General features: G+C 36.5%; 1 protein-coding gene across 1 annotated transcript in view; it reads right to left on the bottom strand.

Annotated features, from left to right (window-relative positions):
• PLD5 (phospholipase D family member 5) overlaps positions 1 to 20387 on the bottom strand; it is a 174670-nt gene that overhangs the window by 105271 nt on the left and 49012 nt on the right. The window lies entirely within an intron of this gene.

Raw genomic sequence — 20387 nt, forward strand, 5'->3', positions numbered from 1 at the left:
CAAATAATATTCATAGTTTAAACTGTTTTCTGTTTGTACCACAAGGAAAGCATTATGCATTAGAATAATGACTCTCACCTCAACTACGTATTTTCTGATTATGCCTTACAGGTAAAATACACACCTGGGATGGCACTCAAAAATTTTGTTGTGTTTGGCTGAAACAAAACATGTCATTGCAAGAAGACTGGAGAGAAGAAAGGCTTTTTTTTTTTTTTAAATTGCTGCAAAAAGTACCTGACATTGTCACTATGACAGTCACAGCAATTCAGATGCTTTGGTAAGTCCTCGACTCACAGTATTTATAATATAAGGAAAACAAGTTCACAGATGATAGATGGGATGCAAGGAAATAATGTGAGACTTGCTCAGTATGATAGGCAATGCCCTCCACATCACAGATTAAATATTAAAAAAAATGGCATAGTGCTACCTTACGAAATCCTGCAGTAATAAATCAGGGACACCTGGTAGAGCCCTAGATAAATGTGAAACCTTCTAAAGACAGTCTCCTGATGAGCAATATACAGTTACATAAACACAAGGTATATACTATTTTGAAACCAAATGTTCAAACAAATATATTGTACATTTTTCTACTGAGGTAAATTTACACAAAACCACAGACATATATAAAAATATAAATGTCTAACTCATTTTGCCATAGTTATTTTCATAATTTTCACTATTGCCTTGTAATTAAAATGTCACATAAAGAAAAAAGCTGCATAAAAGAATGGGAAAGTGGGAAAGTGCATGGCAAAGCAGGAAAAGTGTAAAGAAAAGGAAGTAATGTCGTGCTGGAAGCTGATAACCAACTTCATATTATTTCCATGGTTCCTGACAATTTGTTAAAGAGGTACTAAGTTTCAGAGTAATAAGAAAATTTTCCTGTATATATAAAGAAAAGGCTTAACTTTTTCTTTTTTTTTAAGTAGGCTTCCAAAACTTCTCAACTAGTACATATCCCAGAAGAAACATGCTCATGCATTTTAGAACAAATCAGATATACATATTTTCTCTCTGTCTGTGATAATCTGAACCACAGAAAACAACTTCTTCAGGCAAATTGGAAAACCTTGTCTGAAACTGAGTGAAGCATCCTTTTCTTTGACAGTAGCACTGAATGTGCTACACAGGTTATATGCACCTTTTAAATTTAATGCATATTAGACACTTTTATACAGTTAAAATATATGTTTAAGTCTGTGTTTCTAATATATTAACTAAAATCTTACAGGAAGCCAGCATAAGAAAATGTTCTTCAACCATAAAAAAGCCTAAGAAAGAAAGAAAGAAAGAAAGAAAAGTATGTTAAATGTTGCCTCATTGCCTCATACTACTGGCAAGAAAACCTTCTAAGTGCCAAAGAAAAAGGTATTCAGATCTGGGACACTGGTTTATGGCATTTCTTCATCAGGATGTTTCACACTCCTGTGAAGATGACCATTTTCACACGCAGTCTTTTACAGTTCTGAAAGAGTATTCACAGAAGCTTTTTGATGCAGCTTCCTCAACGCAAAGTAGATCAGCACAGCATCAAGATGGCAAAGTTCCCCCCATAGCCAGCCAGCTAGCCAGCCAAACAGCCTGGGCTCATTCTGTAGCCCCTAAGAGCAGGGGATGGGACCCAGCATGGCTTGCAATAGTAAGGTTCTTCTTCCTCCCAAACAAGGATAACTACAGCCATTCTACTCAATGGGACTGGTTCCAAGTCCATACTTTGGGTAAATTTATAGCACCAGCATCCAGGCTACCACACAGTATGAATGACTTCGTGTCATTGTTCAAGGGAATAACTCCATCTTCTTGTTGCATTGTCAGGCAAGCAGCAGAACACCTACAGAGAGTAGCAGGGCCACTGGACCAGCAAGTTAGCCTTCAAGGCTGGGCCAGCACACACGGAGACAGCATGAGCTGCTTCACTACAAGGTAGCCTTGGTAAACCCAACACATATGTCCTAAGTCATAAAACAGCTCTAGAAACCTTTTAACTTGCTTAGAGCCCCAAATCCATACAAAATCTACAGTGTACCAAAAATCATATCATATCACAGGAAGGAGGCAGCACTGGTAAAAAAAACAGATGCAACAGATGCCTTAAGCTCAATAGCAGGAAATTTTATGGTAGCAATTTCTAGGTGGTCATGTTAAAGGAATAGAGCAAGGGGAGGCCAAAATAATTCTGAATGGATCCTCCTAATCTAGCATTAATTCCCATTCCACATAATTTTGGGGAACATACTCGAGGTTTCTTGACTTCTGTGTTGTAGTTGAAAATTGTATAAAGTTTAAATCCCTGTTCTTTCAGTTCTGCATGTATATAGCTTGCCAAGCTCTACAGTGTGACTGACTGCTGTTCACTGTAAGCAGCATAAAGTTAGTACCACTAGTAAGACCCCTGCTGTTCCACCAGACACAAACCTATTTTACTGCTCTTATTTTCAAAGTTCCTTTATATTATGCATTTGTTTTTGACAATGAAAATAAATTAATTATTTCACTTTTTCTTAAGTATCAGCTTAACAGTGTGCTTACAAATAGCACATAGAACCTTCTAAATCCACATAGGAAAAAAAACCTCCTGTGACAAAAGTAGTTTTTCTTAGAACTAGTGATAACACAAAATACTAAATAAAATAAAGCAAAAATTCCAAGTTTGTGATTCTCCTGACTGTATGTTTTCAGTCACAGGTCTGAAGGGTGAGACAAAGACCATTTAAAAATTTATGCATGTAGTAAAGAGGATTTTGAAGAGTTTTACAGTACATCTTGAAATTACACCCGAGAGAAAGATTTGTTCAGAGCTTATAGAAGATGGAGAAAGAAATTCCCGCAGGAACAGGACTATCATGAACACCATAAGGAAAGTGTGTTTCTTTCACCTGACTTATCTAGCTAGAGCATTACCTACATTAAAACAAATCCACCAAAACACTGATCTTAATAAAACAAAGCATGGGGATTTTCATGCTCTTATACCTCTAGGTAGAGTGAGAAAAAGAGCAAAAGCTGCCCACTAGGTATGCAATACAGTACTATTCAGATTAAAGTTTAACCTGAGAAGGATTCTAACTATTATTAAGTAAAAACATCGTTTATGTCAATTAAGATTGCATTAGAGCCTGTGATACCCAACCAGAATTGAAAATATCTTTGGATATTTAAGGTACCGGCTGGGACTAACAGAGAACCTTTAAAAGCATGAGTGAAGTATCAGAAGATTGGAAAAAGCAAAAATGCTACCCATATTTAAGGAAAAAAAGGCAGACAGAGAGTAGAAATTGGGAAACAATAAACTAGTTATTTTAAAAAAAATAACCCTTAGCCTCTACTTCAAGCTGGCATATTTTGTTCACCTTTCAAGACTGTGTGCAGAGAGTTTAGAGGAAAATCAACAGTAAATATTTAGTCCTATAGTTACCCACAGAAACAAGAGAATCAACAGCTAATTCTCTAAACAACATACTTCAATGTGTTTTCCAAGGAAACAAGACACACTCTTTGCTCAGCAGTCTCTGTGTGCCCAAAACTGTATTTAAAAGAAATATTTATAGACATATAATTATCTCAGACATTTTACTAGATCAGTATGTAGATAGACTTGGCTGAGGAAGACACAAATGAGTGCCTCTGTTGAGGGAAAGCTGGTCCAAAGTTTTGCCTTTCATGGCACACAAAGTTCAGCAAAATGCAGCCTCATGGAGATGGGTAGGAGGTTATCACTGCCAGAGTGGCATAGAGGGGGGCTGTGAGCCCTGAGCACAACACCTACAGCAAAGCAGCTGCAATGGCTTCACTGAACAGACAATTAATGATTCCACACGTCTGGCACATAACACATGGATGGACACATGACTATAAATAGAAAATCAATACACTACTTTGGAAGAAATCCAAGGCTTTAGGGGTTACTTATCTGGACCTCATCCACACAAAGTGCTCTGTTACAAAAAGCTATTCATATTCAGAATATGAGGTCTATAACAAAAAAGAGATTCCAGCATATGACCAACTAACCTGTGATGCAATTTGCTGACCAGAACTGGCATAAGAGAATGGGTGAAAAGCCTGAATACATTTAAGTGTTCATGTGCCATTTTCCCAAAATCGGGCCCTGACTTCTCATTGTTACTCAGTCTTCAGCATAATGTGATATAGTATTGTAGTTTGGCAATGTCAATAAAAGACCACTGTCTACCCTTAAAATAACAAATCCAGTAGCTCCCGCAAAGATAAAAACAAATGAAAAAAGTATCAAATAATCTGAACCTGTCCCAGACAACAACCAATTCAGAATACTATTAATACTTCATTAGTAAAAAACAGTTCAAAGAGGATTTCTATATCCCAGTACCTCTTTGCGCATCTTTAAGCCTGGAGTAAGTAAGAAGTCTTACCATAGCTAGAATTACAGCCATGACTTCACCAGGAATTTTGCAAGTAAAAATTGCAGGGCTAGAAAAAATTATAATCAATTTACTTTGGGATCAGTACTTCACCATACAATAAAATACCAAAATACCTTTGGACAAACCAAACGAAACAACAAAAAACCCAACAGTTAAAATTTTGTTACTAAGAGATATGCACGTATACTACTTAATTTTATATATTAGATCTTTTATGTACAGATAAAAAACCTTTTATATACAACTTTAGTTCACAAATATAATTAAAAACTGAACTCAGTCCTTTTCACAAATCAGGTGAAACACAGCAACTAATTACTGAGCAAACAGATGTCTGAAGGTCTGTTATGTCCCAACAAGCAGTGGATTCCATAAGGCAGCATTTTGAGAAAGAATGAAATTATTAAACACATCAAGATGCAAGTTATTAATATATTGCAGAATAGTCCACTTAAAATCAATTATAGTCATCAGAGGACAGCTGGCTGTGAGGATATAGAAGGTGATAAAAATACGGGCCTATAGTCTAAATGTCCAATTTCTAGCAGAAAATGCTCTTCCAAATTTTACACTCTTTATGTATCACTCTGGAATCTATAGCATAACAGGCTAAGCACATAGAAAGCTCCACGTTGTAGCCCTACTTCTCTCAACACCTGCTAGAACTAGACTGAAATACCAGAATCTCAACAAATAAGAACGTTCCATGGACACAAAACAATGACTTGCAGTAACTTGCCATACTGCATCTGTCTATAGCCAGCAATTCTCTTGATTTCATAATCAACAGGGATAAAAAATAGTCTATGGTACTACTGCCTTTTCTGTACTTTGTTTACATTCATCAAAATAACATTTTCCTAATAACCCTAAGCCATGAATTTCTTAAACCTCTCCTGGAATAAACTGTTCATTGTACATGTTCAACTTTTAACCTAAAGATTACGTTTCTACTAAAGTGAAATGGAGTATTTTAAATTGTAAACAAACAGACAATCACATTTTTCTTATTATTTCCTGGTTAAACACACTCAAAACTTTTAGACATTTCAGACTTATTTTAAACATCTCACCAACAAACGAAGGACATCCCACATTTGAAGTACTTGAACTCATGCATTTACTTCATCCATTTTGGTTTTATTTTCCTTTGGTAGCCTTTGAACACAAAACCAAGATGAAGCACTAAAATGTCCATTGGCTGCAATGATGCCACAGTGATTTCATCCCACTCCACTGGATCAGTCTAATACAGGTTGCTCTGGCAGCCCAGTTCTGTGCCAAAAGAGGCAGGACTGCAGGAACTAAACCAGCTTTAACTCTCTGGGTAAGGCTCCTAAAGGAGCAATATATAACATCTATAAATGTTCTAAATTTTAACAATAGCCATGCAAGCCATGTTCCAGCCTAAAGACAATCTATTTAAATGGTAACATCGAGCTATTCAGGACACTTTAACAGGCTAAATCCAGGACAGGGAGCATTTGGGGACAGAGGACAGGACAGGTTGTGCTCTGAAATTTAGTGTTAGAACATCAAAGAGTTTGAGACTCCCTAACAAAGGAGATCAGCAAAATGTAGGACAGCTATTCTGTGGGCACACAATAAACCCTTTTTCATGGCCATCCTTTTAAAAGGAAACACAGTAAGCCTAATAATATCAGTGAAAACATGTCCATGACAGGTCATGCCATATCACTGAGGCATCCAGAAAGCACCAAAACATCTTTGTGGGTCTTACCCATATCTATGCCATTTGTCCTGAAATCAGGGAGCATTTGGAATGAAGATTTTGGTTCCAGAACAGTTTTGTTGGTTTGGGGGAGTTTTTTGGTGTATCTATATAAATATATATGTTTTTAAATATGTATATTTATACTCACAGACATCTCATATATATATATATGAGATATATATATATATAATGACTGTTAAGAGCCAACATAAATCTGCTTCTAAATCACAGGGAAAAATTAGCAGTAGGCAGTGAGAAGTAGAAGTGTGAAGGCAGACCAGACTACATACAGATGAATACACTGATTTACACTAATTTACATTACAATAATCTAATTTACAAATGGCAATATCTCTGCTATGTTTAAAAGTAACTATAATTTATTTTAGTATGTTAGTGACTGTAGAAAAAATTCTAGTGACATACTCGGTTAAGTAATCTAAGACTTGCTGTCAGCACAACTTCAACTAGAAAAATCACATTTCTTTCAAGAAAGTGTTTCATATAATAGTGCTGCTAGTAAGGCTTTAAGAGAAACTAAATGGAACTTTCAAGTAATAAATTTTTGTTCACAGTGTTGGCATATGTCATTTTTGGCACAATAAATGATCATATGTACAGTCAGCTCAAGCTTCTTGAACATAGCTTTTGTTTTCCCAAGACTCTTTCAAAATGAGACAAGATCAAAAAAAAAAAGAAAAAATACTAAAAAGCATAAATTGTGGCTACTGACACATGAACACCATCAGGAAGGGTATTGGATACAAATTTGAGCTCATGTGCAGTTCTGTAGCTTGACAGACTCTCGCTCTACTTGGAGCATGTATCTTTTCCAAATTAACAAGACAAAATACATTACCTTTTTTTTTTTTTCTGTGAGACTTAAGCATTTCATTCTGTGACTGGAACAGGCTAAGAGTACATCTACCATTGAATACAGCAACATCACATTAAGTTCCAATAAAGCAAGTATTCTACAGTCAAAAGCAGGTGGTGCTACTGAACCTGGAGATATTAACTAGTTTTGTAGATGAAATCACAGATTACCAATTTCTCTTACATAAAGTGTAAAATAAGAATATTGAAAACAATTTTTTTTAAGTTTGCTTTCAACCATTCTGATGAGATACACTTCAAGAAAAAGTTTTACTAACCCTATTGCAAATTGACACAAGTTCAGGAAATGAAACTATCTCATATGGGAAGCATTTATTTTTAGCTCATTCTGAATTTCTAATTACATCATGAGTACATGTTGAAATAATAGATTTGCTGTTCGGCCAAGCACGTTAATTCCATTGTCACAGAGAGCACAACCAATGTGACGTTCACAATAGGAATTATATTCTACTGTAAAGAGAGATAAAGGAAAATAGAAGCATATGATCCACAGCTAATCAGAGATATAAAGGTAAACTAGTTAATTATAGTGATTAAGTGTATCTGATCTATGCTTTCTTCCTTATGACAGACTTGAGAGGTAATTTAGGTACTGTGGTTTTTATCCTACAGAATTCTGTATTTGAATTAAATGACAGTATGAATAACTTTTATATTTTAAGTAATTCTACTTGATTGATAGACAATTCCTTCAGTGGCTGGAAAATATGTAATTTTTTGAGTACAGAAGGGACTGCTGCATTGACTTCAGCTTTGAGGAACTGATTCCCACTATCATTTTTGGAAATAGGAAACAAAGATTATTCCTTCCCTGCCTGACGCTTTGAAGAAATTCTCCACTTCAAGCTACCTGAATTTCTGCAGAAATCTCCCTCCCTGGCATCTGACACTTGTCTGTGATTCCAAATGACACTTTTAACAGTGAAGAGAAGACTGAAGATTGAGATGTCATCAAGAAGAGCAACATCTACTACTCTGCATGCAAAGCTTCAACCTGAAGCCAGGCTGGAAGTTTCTGTTTTCACATGCAAGTGAAGTTTCTACTTTCACAACCAGCTGACTTTCCTTGAATTGTGCCCCAGGGGCTCTGCCTTTTCTCTGACCAAGAGAGACATTCCAGTTCTTCTGGGTTTTGTTCTGTGTGTGTTGTTTGTCTTTTCTTCTAAATGAAAGCACTTCCTAACAAACGAGCAATAATTTACGTAAGGAAAAATCAATGATTCAAAGTTTTCAATGATTGGAATGTCTGGTGGTAGGTCTTGATAATAAATGCTAATGTCTCACTGATTCAAAAATATTTTGTCTGAAAGACTTTCCCCGAATCACAGCAAAGGAACAAAGATTTGAATATTTACAACAAGAAAACAAACAAAAAGAGCACCAAGAGAAATAAAGACAAGAAACAAACAGCAACAGGGCTTTAAGACCTCCATCTCCTATTTTACTCCACCATAATCTCTGTATGAGATCTGTTGCAGTGTTCTCAGTATTCCTCATTGCTGTAGAAGTATTTTTTTCTAGTCCCAGGGGAGTTGACACACACCATTACATGTGGAGGAGACACAGAGAGGAGAAAAAAGTAAACTGGGCAAAGTAAATTGCTCCTGGACACCCTCTTTTTACACTGTTCCAACTGTATTACTCCTTTCCTCCTTCACTACTCCACCAAACAGGAAAACATAGTGCATCACTATCATGGTCTCACTCTGGCTAACAAGTTGCATTCCATCCTGCCATCTTCTATGTTTCTCTCTTCATACTTTGCAGAGAAAAGTCGCACAAGGACACCAGGCTTCAAAAACAGCAGAAGATAACATACGCCTTGAGGAGAGGACAAAAACTGACTACTAGTGGATCTAGTTCAGAAGGGTCAGAGAGATTATTTTTCTAGAGTGCTGCAACCAGGTTCCTGCACCAGCAGAGTGAAAACTACTCTACTCTGATTAACTTTTCACCTCTCACTGGAATTATAAAATACCTCTTCTACCAGCAGCAATGATCCCCGCTGTTAGCCCTTCCTGTGCTGCCTTATCTCCATATTAATGTCAGACTCCTTTTGGTATGCTGAGATAGGAAGGTCTTCTGATTTACAGCCTTTTGTCAGGTTTTGTTTCTCTGCCTTGTTTTCCTCATTTACTAGCTTTGGGGAAAGGGCTTTGTCCTACTCTTTTCTTAGTCTAATACATTACTGTAGTATTCTACTGAATTGGGCTCATTGCCTATTGGTCTGTTAACTAGTAAAAATATTTATTTTTATTTTCTTACTGTGTTTATAGGAGAAATAAAACAGTTTTTAAAAATAATTTCCACAACACAATAGATAAGTGAAATCTATCAACATCGTAACAGACTGAACAGACATAGAAAATGTTAGTTTGGCTTCCAATATTTTCTTTTGTCCTTAAATGATTTTTGCATCTAAGTAACTGAAAAAAAAACAGAGAAAAGAGAGCTCAGTTATGTAAAATATTTCACTTTACTGGGTGGCAAAGAATCTGTTCTATCCCTCAAACTAACCCATCACCAAATATCATGACTCCTGACTTGAAAATGTCTTGAAGAATTCCATCTTTATATTACATAATGTTTAATTCAACCCATGAATTTAGAAGTTATTAAGAATGAAAAAGATGAATGCACATGAATATACATATTAACACACACCAACTTGACCACAAAAGTCTCAGTTTCAATGGGAAAACAATACTAAAGGTTAAATATGACACCCAACATATATGACTGGTTAAAAATAAAAATTAAAGTATCCATACAAGGACATGGTTGTTTCCATGAAAACTAACAACTGTTCTGGCCTAGCTGAGTGTGTGCCTAGTTTTATTATTGTCTTAAATTAGGCAATCACTTCAATTTTTTTTAATCATTGTCAATTTGAAATTTCACTCATTCTGTAAAATAAAACATGGAATGAAGGTATGGTGACATTCTGGATTCTTACTCTGAAGTTCTGTAGCAGAGAATCCCTAAAAAGGAAAAAAAATGAGAGAGAAAAGATGATCCTTGAATACAAAATAGCCACACAGCAATTTTGACATGGTGCAGACACACATCCCTCACTGATGTTCCAATGTTCCAATGTTCTTGAAAGGACAGGAGGTGTATTGCAGCACCTCACCAAGAGAGAGGATGATGTACCACAGAAAGTTTCAGGAAGGAGTAACTGCGTGCCAAAGAGTGCCACTGAACATTATCACCTTTCATCCTACTGTCCTCCCTTTCTTTTTTGAAAACAAGGTTCTTTTGGAATACTTTCTTAGGAGGAAAAGAAACCAAATTATTTAGAAATAAAAGCCCCTTATGGAAGTCTCTCAACTGAGGAAAATTGCTAAGGGCACAGGTTTGTGCTCACAATACCTTACAAGTCCTTTCTAAACTGCAAAAATAAAGTGCAGCTTAAGTTCTCAGTAAAATATCAAGGCCCTGACATAGCAAAGCATCTAGAGAAAGGTAGAGAGATTTATCTGGGAAATCTGTCTCAGGGTGACAGTCTCATTCCCATTCTAGAAGTAGCAACAATTTATTATAAGTTCTCACTTTAAAATGAAGCCATTTTGTTAAGTTCATTTACAGAGACATCTGCATTTATTTTGTCACACTGTCAGAAATGTTCGAGAATAATGTTCCGTGGGGTCTCAAAATACGGAACTTTCTTCCTTTCTCAGAAGGCAACAAAATGCTATCTAATTGCTAGCATTTTGGAAGTAATTTGACATATGTAGATCTTAAAAAGCAAATAATATGACAGTGTAAGTTTTCTCCTGAAAGCAGTAGCTGTGAAACACATACACATTGCACTTATGAAAACAAGTTTAGTCCTAATAATTTTTGCATGTGTTCTTTAAGGATTAAATGGATGTTGCATGAATAAAAATCAATATAGTGTTTGTTGTGCATTCAGGTAAAATAATCCAAGAAATTCAAGTAAAATTAGGTACATATTTGTTTTCTGAATGTATAATATTTTAACAAGTATCATTTTAAGCAATGCATGTGGATACTGTACTAGTCACAGATAACAAAAGCAAATACTAACATTTCCAGATTACTGTGTCACCATGTGGTCCTGTATATACTTGTTGAGACAGCAGTGGTTCTCACAATTCTTAATATGCAGATTCGTTCTGTACAGGAAATGTAAGTCTAATGGAAGCACACCTGCTTTTCATAGTTACCTTGCTATTTATAAAGAAAATTAATAAAATGTCCAGTGGCATATACACACTAGGTATGTGCTTCTTCAACAGCACATTCAAAACAAAAAATACTTATATTTTCTGAGATAATATACAACATCTGAAAAAGACAAAACAGACTTACTGCAGAAGCTATATGAAAGGCCCTGTGCATGTTCATATAATCAGCTGGTTGATATTCAATGTTCATGTCTATGTAAATATTACTTTTAAATTACAGGAATTTATGCCCATATTAATCCAGTAAGAGATTTTGGCAAAAATAGTCAAAGAAAGCATTGCTCCACAAACTAAAAAGAAAAGAACATTTCATTTTATTAACTGAGATGCACTGAATTAACTACTGGTAGCCAAGCAAATTAACAGATATCTTTGCTGGTATTTGTAAGAAATATGTACAAATACATGTATATGTCCTGCAGAGCTTATTTCTGGGCAAATGCCATTGTATATTAAGAGCAAAAATTAGTTGTTCCTAAGTTTTCTGGGTCTTGGAAATCCTGCCAGACCTCAAGAGCTTTAATAGAAATACACAACTATTTATCAACAAGTTGTGATTACAATGCAATTCAAGTAAATAGTAATATTTAGTACAGTTCAGGGGGTCAGCCACAGATCATCTGCCATAATTTTTGTAGGCCATCACTGCTGTCCACACTACGGCTTAAAAAATTTGACAGAGAGAGCTTAATGATCTGGAGTCAAAGTTACCTTTCTTATAGTGGAGAGATATGGGGAAGATGCACAGAACCCACTACGACCTAACTCTCCAAACAGACAGTAGAGATGTCTGGAATATGTATTCTAAATATATAGCGAATTACAAAATATTATAGCATCTTTGAGGTAAAGGCATGTGTATGCATGCATCATAGACCTAAATGCCCACAAACACATCAAGATATTACATCACTGAAAATGACACATGCTTTGCAGTACTTGTTACTATCAAGTAATGAGTTACTGGAGAGAGGATTGCTCTGAAACACTATCATTATCTACTAAATAGCCACCGTGCTTATTAGCACACTCCCAATGCAGATTTAAGTCAAAGTATGAGCCACGATCTATGACATTTCTCACATTCCCCATTTTTATACTGATGGCAAACTTCCCATCTGCTCTGGCTTTTTCTGCTTCCCACCTTTCTTTTGTATTGAATTTGCTCTTGGCTTTTAAAAAAGCCCCTGTGTATAAGAACAATTTTGCCACTGTCTTTAAAAGGACTAGGCTTAACTCATTCTTCAAAAAGAATATAGCTGGGTTTATATTGCAAAAGCCAAAAATCCACTTTGAATAAAAATGTGATAAATTTCCTTCAAATCATAAAACTGTAGCCTTTCTTTTACAGAGGGCATTAAAAATGCAGACTATAATCACATAAAAATCACTCATTCAAAACAACCTTTTCAGGGACAATATGCACTTCATTGCTTAAAACCTTTACCTTTTCTTCAGTGCATTCTGTCTGTTAATGAAAACTTCAGTTCCCTGTGGACCTAAAGGCATAATTAGATACGTGCCCAAGCCAAAATTCATTCATGTCATTGAGCTCAATTTCAGATTTTGCCAAGGACATAAAACTGTGGCTCTAATCTACCATACTAATTTTGTCATATTCATAAGGTACATACAGGTAGCATACTCATAGTTCAAGAACTTCAGATAAACATGGTTCTCTGCTAGACAAACCTCTTGATTTCATTTTGAGATATAAGGAAACACTATTGGATACAGTGTAAAGTCATTGGCTTATTTAAACTTCAAATGCAAAAATCTTGATCAAAATTTAATAGGTTCTTCAAAGCATCCGGCACCTCATTAAATATTTACATATTACCCTATGACATATTACCCTATGACATATTACCCACAATAGACAGCAGTTTGATTTTCCTTTGTTCCTAAGGTTTTTTTACAGATTTGTACTTTTCTTTGTCCCTTTCTTCTGTGCATTCTTTAGAGACTTTTCCACAACATGCAACAGTCCTAGATTTTGTCGTGCTTACGAGAATTTTGCTCCTCTAGGGGACACACCAAATGGCAAGACATCTCCCTTTGTCAGCTAGGGGTGCAAGGCTCGATTTCTTTCCAAATATTAGCATTGTACTCAGCTGCTGAGCTCTCTACTGAGAAAAAGTAAACAACCTGAACAATAAAGCCTGACAATAACTTCTTTTCTATTTGCAACTGTATCCTACTAGCATATACACACTAGTATAATAATCTCACAAAGTTCACTGACTTTCTTTAGAATTAACAGTAACATAAACAAGGACAGAACTTGGCCCTTGTTCTTCTTAGTTTCTTCATGGCTGACAACTTCTACAAAGTTATTTAGTAAAGATGACAGTGTTTAAGTACATGTCATTCTGATATATCTGTTTCTTGCATGGCTTTCAGCTTAGTTCTTACATTAAAAAAACAATGGGTATACTGGAAACTAACAAAGTTTGCTATCTCAACTACATACTAATAATAAACTGAGATACTTTTCAAAAAGTTATCATAAATCTTAGGAGTTTTGCTTGAGATGCATATAAACCATTTTATTAAAGATGAGGGAAAAAAATTATTAGTTTCCATCAAAGCCACACCAGTTCAAACTAAAGGAAATTACCTAACAATTTATAAATTCAATAAATATGCTCATGCTTATCCAGAGATCTCTCCAAGGACATTGCATCTATTTGCTATATCTGCAGAAATTAGTATATTCCCTTTCTTTGTAGCTGTGCAAATTGCTTTGTAGATGACAACCCTGGTAATTTATCTCTTTACTATGTAAGAATGGGCTCAGAGACTGTAAATGATTATGTGACAAAAGTCATTTCCAGCTTTTTGGCTCAATGCAAGAATTTTCCAATGCTCTGTTCTCTGTTAGACAATCACAAGTCTTCTTGTAGAAAGCTGAAAAAAGTACCCAGGCAAACTTCTTGCCTGAAATGAAGATCTACGTGTTTGAGAGAGAGAAGAAACTAACTGAAGGTTAAAGAAAAACCAAAAACATTTTGAAAAAGTTTGCAGTCTTCTACTTACTTTACCTTTGTTAAGCCCAGGGCAGAATACAGCATGTGGTCTAACAGTTGTTTAAAATGTTGTCACTAATGGTTAGGATGGCACCCTGTTTGAAAAGCACCCCCTGTCTCCGCTCCACCCCCTGTGCTGGGCTGCCACAAATCTAGCAGAGCTACTGCAAGAAGGGTACCTAGTGTGTAGACAAACCAGGCCACTCTGCTGTGGCAAAACAGGGGAAATGAATAGTCCTGTCCCATCATTATTCAAGAGCTGGAAGGTCCTACATGGCAACACCAAAGAGCCATCAAAATGAATTAATGCTCACTACGATGATGGCAATCCAAAGGCAGCTTAGGATAATGAGGTTGCAGAAGTTGTTTAAGTCCACCTTTCCAAACAGCAATCTTGGCTTACTGTACAAGGTGATAAGAACTGAGATGGCAGGTAGTGGGCTGTCACAGCCAGTGTTGCTAAGAAAAAAAAAGTTGAAAAATCTTTATTATTTATTTCTCCAAGGTACACACATAGCCAGAAAAATCAAAAAATGTGACTCTCTTATGTAATATTAGAGGTTCCAAACTGTCCTTTTCAGCCTCTCTGTCAGAACTGTGCTCTATGGACTGGAATGAGGCAGGTCTATGGGATAAAAGGGGAAGGAAAAGGAAGACCAAATGTGAAGCTCAGTAACTACAGTGATAAGACAGGAATTTAAAGAACTACTTTTAGAAAAGTGAAAAGATGAATGCTACAAAAATATTACTGCTATTTTTTGCTGAATTGCCTTGAAAATTATATACTGACTTGCAGGCAAATCTAGCAAAATACCTAAAGCCTCATGTTTGCATCCCTAAGGCCATCCAGGGTGAGGGCTTCAGCTCTGTGAGTAACTACAGTAATTGTGCTCACTCTCCGTGGCCTTGATGTTGAAGCACAGAGGATAATGAAGAAAAAAATCTTGTCATAGTGTATCTGATATTCTAAACCCCTTCCATAATGAAGCTATGCTCAAATTCCTTTTATCTATTTTTCCCCCTTTATCATCCAAGTGTCTAGTACACCCAAGGAATAAAACCCAATCTTTTCATATAACCATCACAGTATATTTTGCTATTTCTTCTGCAATATTATTATCCTTTTGCTACCACTCACTGGTTCTCCCTCAATTTCAGCAAGCTCCCTGTCTCATCTCTGAAAAGATCTCTTTGCACAGCAGAATAAAGATGCTTTGTAGCATGTCTCAACACCCTCACTCAAAAAGCCAGGGAGACTTCAGTATGTTCTACAAAAATCTTTTGACTGCTGTCAGAAGTGTCAGAAAATAACATCAAAGTCTCCTGAGAATATGGGAGAGTGCCAAAACAGGAGGAGTAGCATAAGAAATTTCCATCTACCATTTTAGATTGACTTCATTTTCAAAAAAACACTTGAAAACTTTCAATAGTTTTGATATGTCCCAGTCCATGACCATAGCAAATACATAATGGCTCTGATTATGACTTATTCCACTTATAGCAACATGTAAAACCCTATGCAACTGTGACAACTAATTCCAAAATACCAGTACAATATTGAAACATACATACTACAGATAACATAGTGCACATAAATGCACATCAAATTTCTTACTTGATTCGCCTCAAAATTATTTTTAAACTATCACCATCTATAAGCAAGATAATCATTTCAGTACATAACCTTATGAAAACATCACTTTAGTTTCTAGAGGTCAAAGAGGCAAGCTGAATTACAAAAAGGGGAACAGAACATCAAAGAAAATTTCTTCACATTGTGAATATTTATACATTTGTGGACCCACAACCTGAATGTCACACTGTGTTCCAGTTCACTCATGTCAAAAATCACAGAACTGGAAGAGGTATAGAAAAGGTGAAAAGAATGTTTCTGTATAAAGAACTATTAAATAAACTGGTAGTCTTCAGCTTGGAAAAAGATACAACTAATGAACGAATGTGACAGGACTATAAATTCAAAAGCAGCATGGAAAATATGACTATGAAACAGTTATTCACTGTCTCTTCCAATAAAAACATTAGAGAACATTAAATTAATTATGTTGGCAAGTTCAAAATGAACAAACAGAAAAGGTACTCTTCCACTCAAGGCATTGTTAAGCTGTAGAGCCACAAGCATGAGACACCACAGATGATAGAGGCTTACAAAGGTTTAAAAATTGATACCTTTGGGTTTCTTTATGAATGGAGAAAAGCCCTGGGAGCTAGTAAAGACAAAAGATGCCAACTCCAGCCACTAGAGATTACAATGACTGGGTCTATATTCTCCCCACTTTGCCAGGCTTCCATCAGAGGCACAACACAGGGCTGGCCAGTTGTTCAGCCTGAACAACACAGCTTCTCTCATGATCCCTTCCTAGAGAACAACTCTGACTAAACACTCCAAGAGTGTATTTCAGGGCAATACTGTTGTAAGACATACTGCCTACTCAATATTAGTAAAATAGTCACTTATAGCACAAAATAAAAATACTGCATGTCCCCTACTTGTATTTTCTTTTGAGTTCAACAGCTTCAAGGAATGTAACAGAACAGGTCCATGGACATCCACAGGCCTTATAGGTCCTGGTCAGTCCTCATGGCTCCCCCTGCCAGTCCATAGTCCAGAAGTCCGTATCAGCTACCAGGGATGTCAATCACTGCTCCAACAGCACTGGGCTCCAGGTCCCCACAGCTCTGCTCTGCTCTGGGTCCTGCTGAGCTGGGGCCACCTGCAGCCCAGTGTCTACAGCAGGGCTGCCCCAGCTGCCTTCCTCCCTGGATGGGGTGGTAGGATGAACCCTCGCCATCAGGTCCGTCCCTGACAGCGCCCATGGGAGGCCCCTGATCCCACTGGATTCTGCTTCCCAGGGGAGCCCCTGGGGCAGTTGGTGCCCTGGCCAATGGTGCCCACTGCGCAAAGCAGCCTACATCTCCCCACAGAAAAGCAAATACATTCCTGAAGAAGGAGCAAAATTTCACTGCAGTCATTGATCCCTTTAAAATCTGCACTAAAGGACAGCCTTACTGAGCACAATTTTTAGGCATGAGCCTTGCAGTCACAGGGAAGAGGCAGGCTACTGCATTGCTGTTACAGATGACATCAGGGTCTCTGCTGCTCCCTCTTAGGGACTCAGAGTTCTCACTGCTGAGTGATTGGACATCCTAATAATTTAAGTGAATAATGACCATACAATCTGATTCTATAGTTATGTAACATAAACACATCAATAAAGTCACACTATTTCTATGCCCTTAGACAGCAATAAATGGCAAAAAAAAGTTTAGCTGAACTCTCTAGCACTTACTGTAATTTCAGACTGTGCATTAGGCATTAGTGTGTTAGTCTTTTTATGAGTATGAAGTCTCACTGTCAGGGAGACTTTCACTGAGTATCTATTCTGAAAAACTTTTTCAAGGTTACTTTCTTCTTGCTCATCACTGTACAATGAACATTAACTTTCACTTGTCAGCTTTATCCAGTAACCATTACAAAGGAGATGTATTACTAAAAAAAAAACAAACCAAACCCTTGGGCTGATCAGTACATTTTATTCCTGATATGAGAAGGAAGACTGAGACACTACTTTACATAAAACTGTCAAAACTGAAGGCCATTCGTACTTGAATTTATGACTTGTGTTGTTAGGGTTCATTAAAGTTAACGACATCAATAAAAACAACAGCAATTGCTACATTATAAATAGCACCAACATGAATTCAGAAACCTGGCTAAAAAAACCCAAAGTGAGTATTAACACTTCATGATGTAATGTGAACAACATCCTATTCATCTATCAAAGAAATAATGCTATCAATTAAATCTAGCTACTAATGTATTAGTCTCAGCCTGCAGAGGCATACGCTATTTCTTTATTATTGTATGAGACCTTGGAGCTCCCCAATCCCACACACTGCCACACAGTTCTGTGCCAAAACTCAGCTTCCAGAGAGCAAGTACACCAGATTCATGAAAATAATAGACCAATTTCTCCTTGGTTTTTATCTTGAGAATTCAGTTTATTGAGAAAAAGTAGTGCATTCCTAGCATAAGAATAGCCCTTATATCTATGCATTTATGTGATTTCACATGAAAACCTTTCATATAAACACAAACAGCAATGCAAATGAGTCTCAATAACTGCATACACAAGGGTATTGTGTAGTTTGTCTATATGCTCTGCTCTTCCTTCCCAAATAATAATGGATGATAAATTAATTTTGGCAGTACAACACAGCCACCTGAGAAGTCTCTATTATTTCTATTTTGCCCATAACATACATTTTATGAAATCAGGTTTTGTTAATTTTTAATAGAGTTCAATTATAATCAAAGGTAGAGATACTCATCACCACTGGAAAACAAGAAGTAAAAAGGATAGGTTTCAAGCTTCCCAAGTTGGGATAATTATGAAAAACTTGTAAATGACTCAGTAAATAGGATGAAACATACACTCAATGTCAGTGAGTGAAGCAAGATCCATTGAATTTAATGGAACTGGCACAAAATTCACTATTACCATTAAAGTGAATGAAAAAGATGTGCTAGTCCCACTGGAAACCTGACAAGGCTGTAATTGATCCAGGTTTATACTAAATAGAATTAGCAACTAATAAACCACCGAGGGAAGGTAACAGTCATCACCATCTTACAGCTACATAAAACGTGTCTGTTTGGGGTTGACCAACACAGAGGAGAAATAAATACAGGCAATCCATTGAAGCTGGGCAATTTCTGGCTATTTCTTAAGCCAATCTCAACAAAGTGAAGAAGATTCTAGACTCTTCTGCAATTTGACAGCACTCTCATGCTCTAAATCTAGACTCTTTCTTCCTTATTCAGGTTTGAGGGGTATTTTCAGTGGTAAACCACCCAGCAGTAAAAATATACAACCTACTCTGTGAATAATTCAGAGTTTACCTGGCCATAAATGAACAACTTATGTAAAAAATAAAGTTACTTAAACAGGAAAAAATAACTAAAAATCAACTGCACAAAAAAAAGTTTTATTAAATTTCAAAAATGAAAATTTTTATTGTTATGAAGCAGGATCCCAATTCTAATTTATAAATACATTCTAACATCTCCATGAAAGAACTGTATTCTTTACACATTCAAATGCAAATCCAGCATGTAATTCTTTTTGGATCACTGGTCTCTAGATCAGCAGAATGCTTCATAAGCATCAAGACAGCAAAGCATAGTGCTCTTGCCTTCTAAAATATTGATTTTTCAGGTGGGAAGCACATAGTCTAATTCAGACAAAAAGTGAGATGTTTTCTCCTATGCACTCTCCCTGCTTCTCTTCACTTAAAGTAGAACATGTATGAGACCAATGCTGATAGCACAATTAGGGTTACATTAATGCACTATGGATTTCTTAGAGTAACATTAAAAACAGCCATGAATCTTGAATTTATATGCTGAAAAGGTTCATTAGTTTAGCGCACCAGTAATATAAGCATCTTTGTATTGCACAGTCTGCAGAAGAAAAACCAGTAGAATTTACAGCTGTTTCTCAGACTGAAAGTAAAATCTGACAGAAAAAGCTATGAGAAATAATTCTGTAAGTCCAAACAGCATTCAGAGAAGATGAGTACCCTGAGTGACTTTCATGACCAAAGTAAACTCCTATATTTTCTTTTGTGCTCTCACTCTTATCCCACTGTAACTTTCATTTAGCAACACTCTTGCCCTTACAAGACAAATCACAGCCTCCTTGCCAAATCGAAACCTGCAAAACTCTCCTCAACAGTAGACAGTGTTTTCCACCCCAACAGTCCAAACCTCATGGTTAGTTTTCCCGGAAGCAACTCCCAGAAATGGTTCATTACAAGCGATGGCATCAGTTGGAGGAAAGGCATGGGGTTGCATGGCCTGAGGCATGGCAGAAATATGCAGCCTGGACTGGATCATTTCAGCTGCCTTAGAAGCACAGCTCAAATAGAAGTGATCTTGACAACTTCCTAGATAACCTCTTGGGCAACTATAGAAGCAGCACAGAACAACAGTGCTTATGAAGTTTTGTAGCTATTTAAGCCAGATGCTTTCATTTGGATGATGTGAATGGTCCTTTTCAGTCATAAGAGAGCAAAGATT

This window comes from Pithys albifrons, chromosome 2 (genome assembly GCF_047495875.1).
Source record: "Pithys albifrons albifrons isolate INPA30051 chromosome 2, PitAlb_v1, whole genome shotgun sequence".
Classification (NCBI taxonomy): Eukaryota; Metazoa; Chordata; class Aves; order Passeriformes; family Thamnophilidae; genus Pithys; species Pithys albifrons.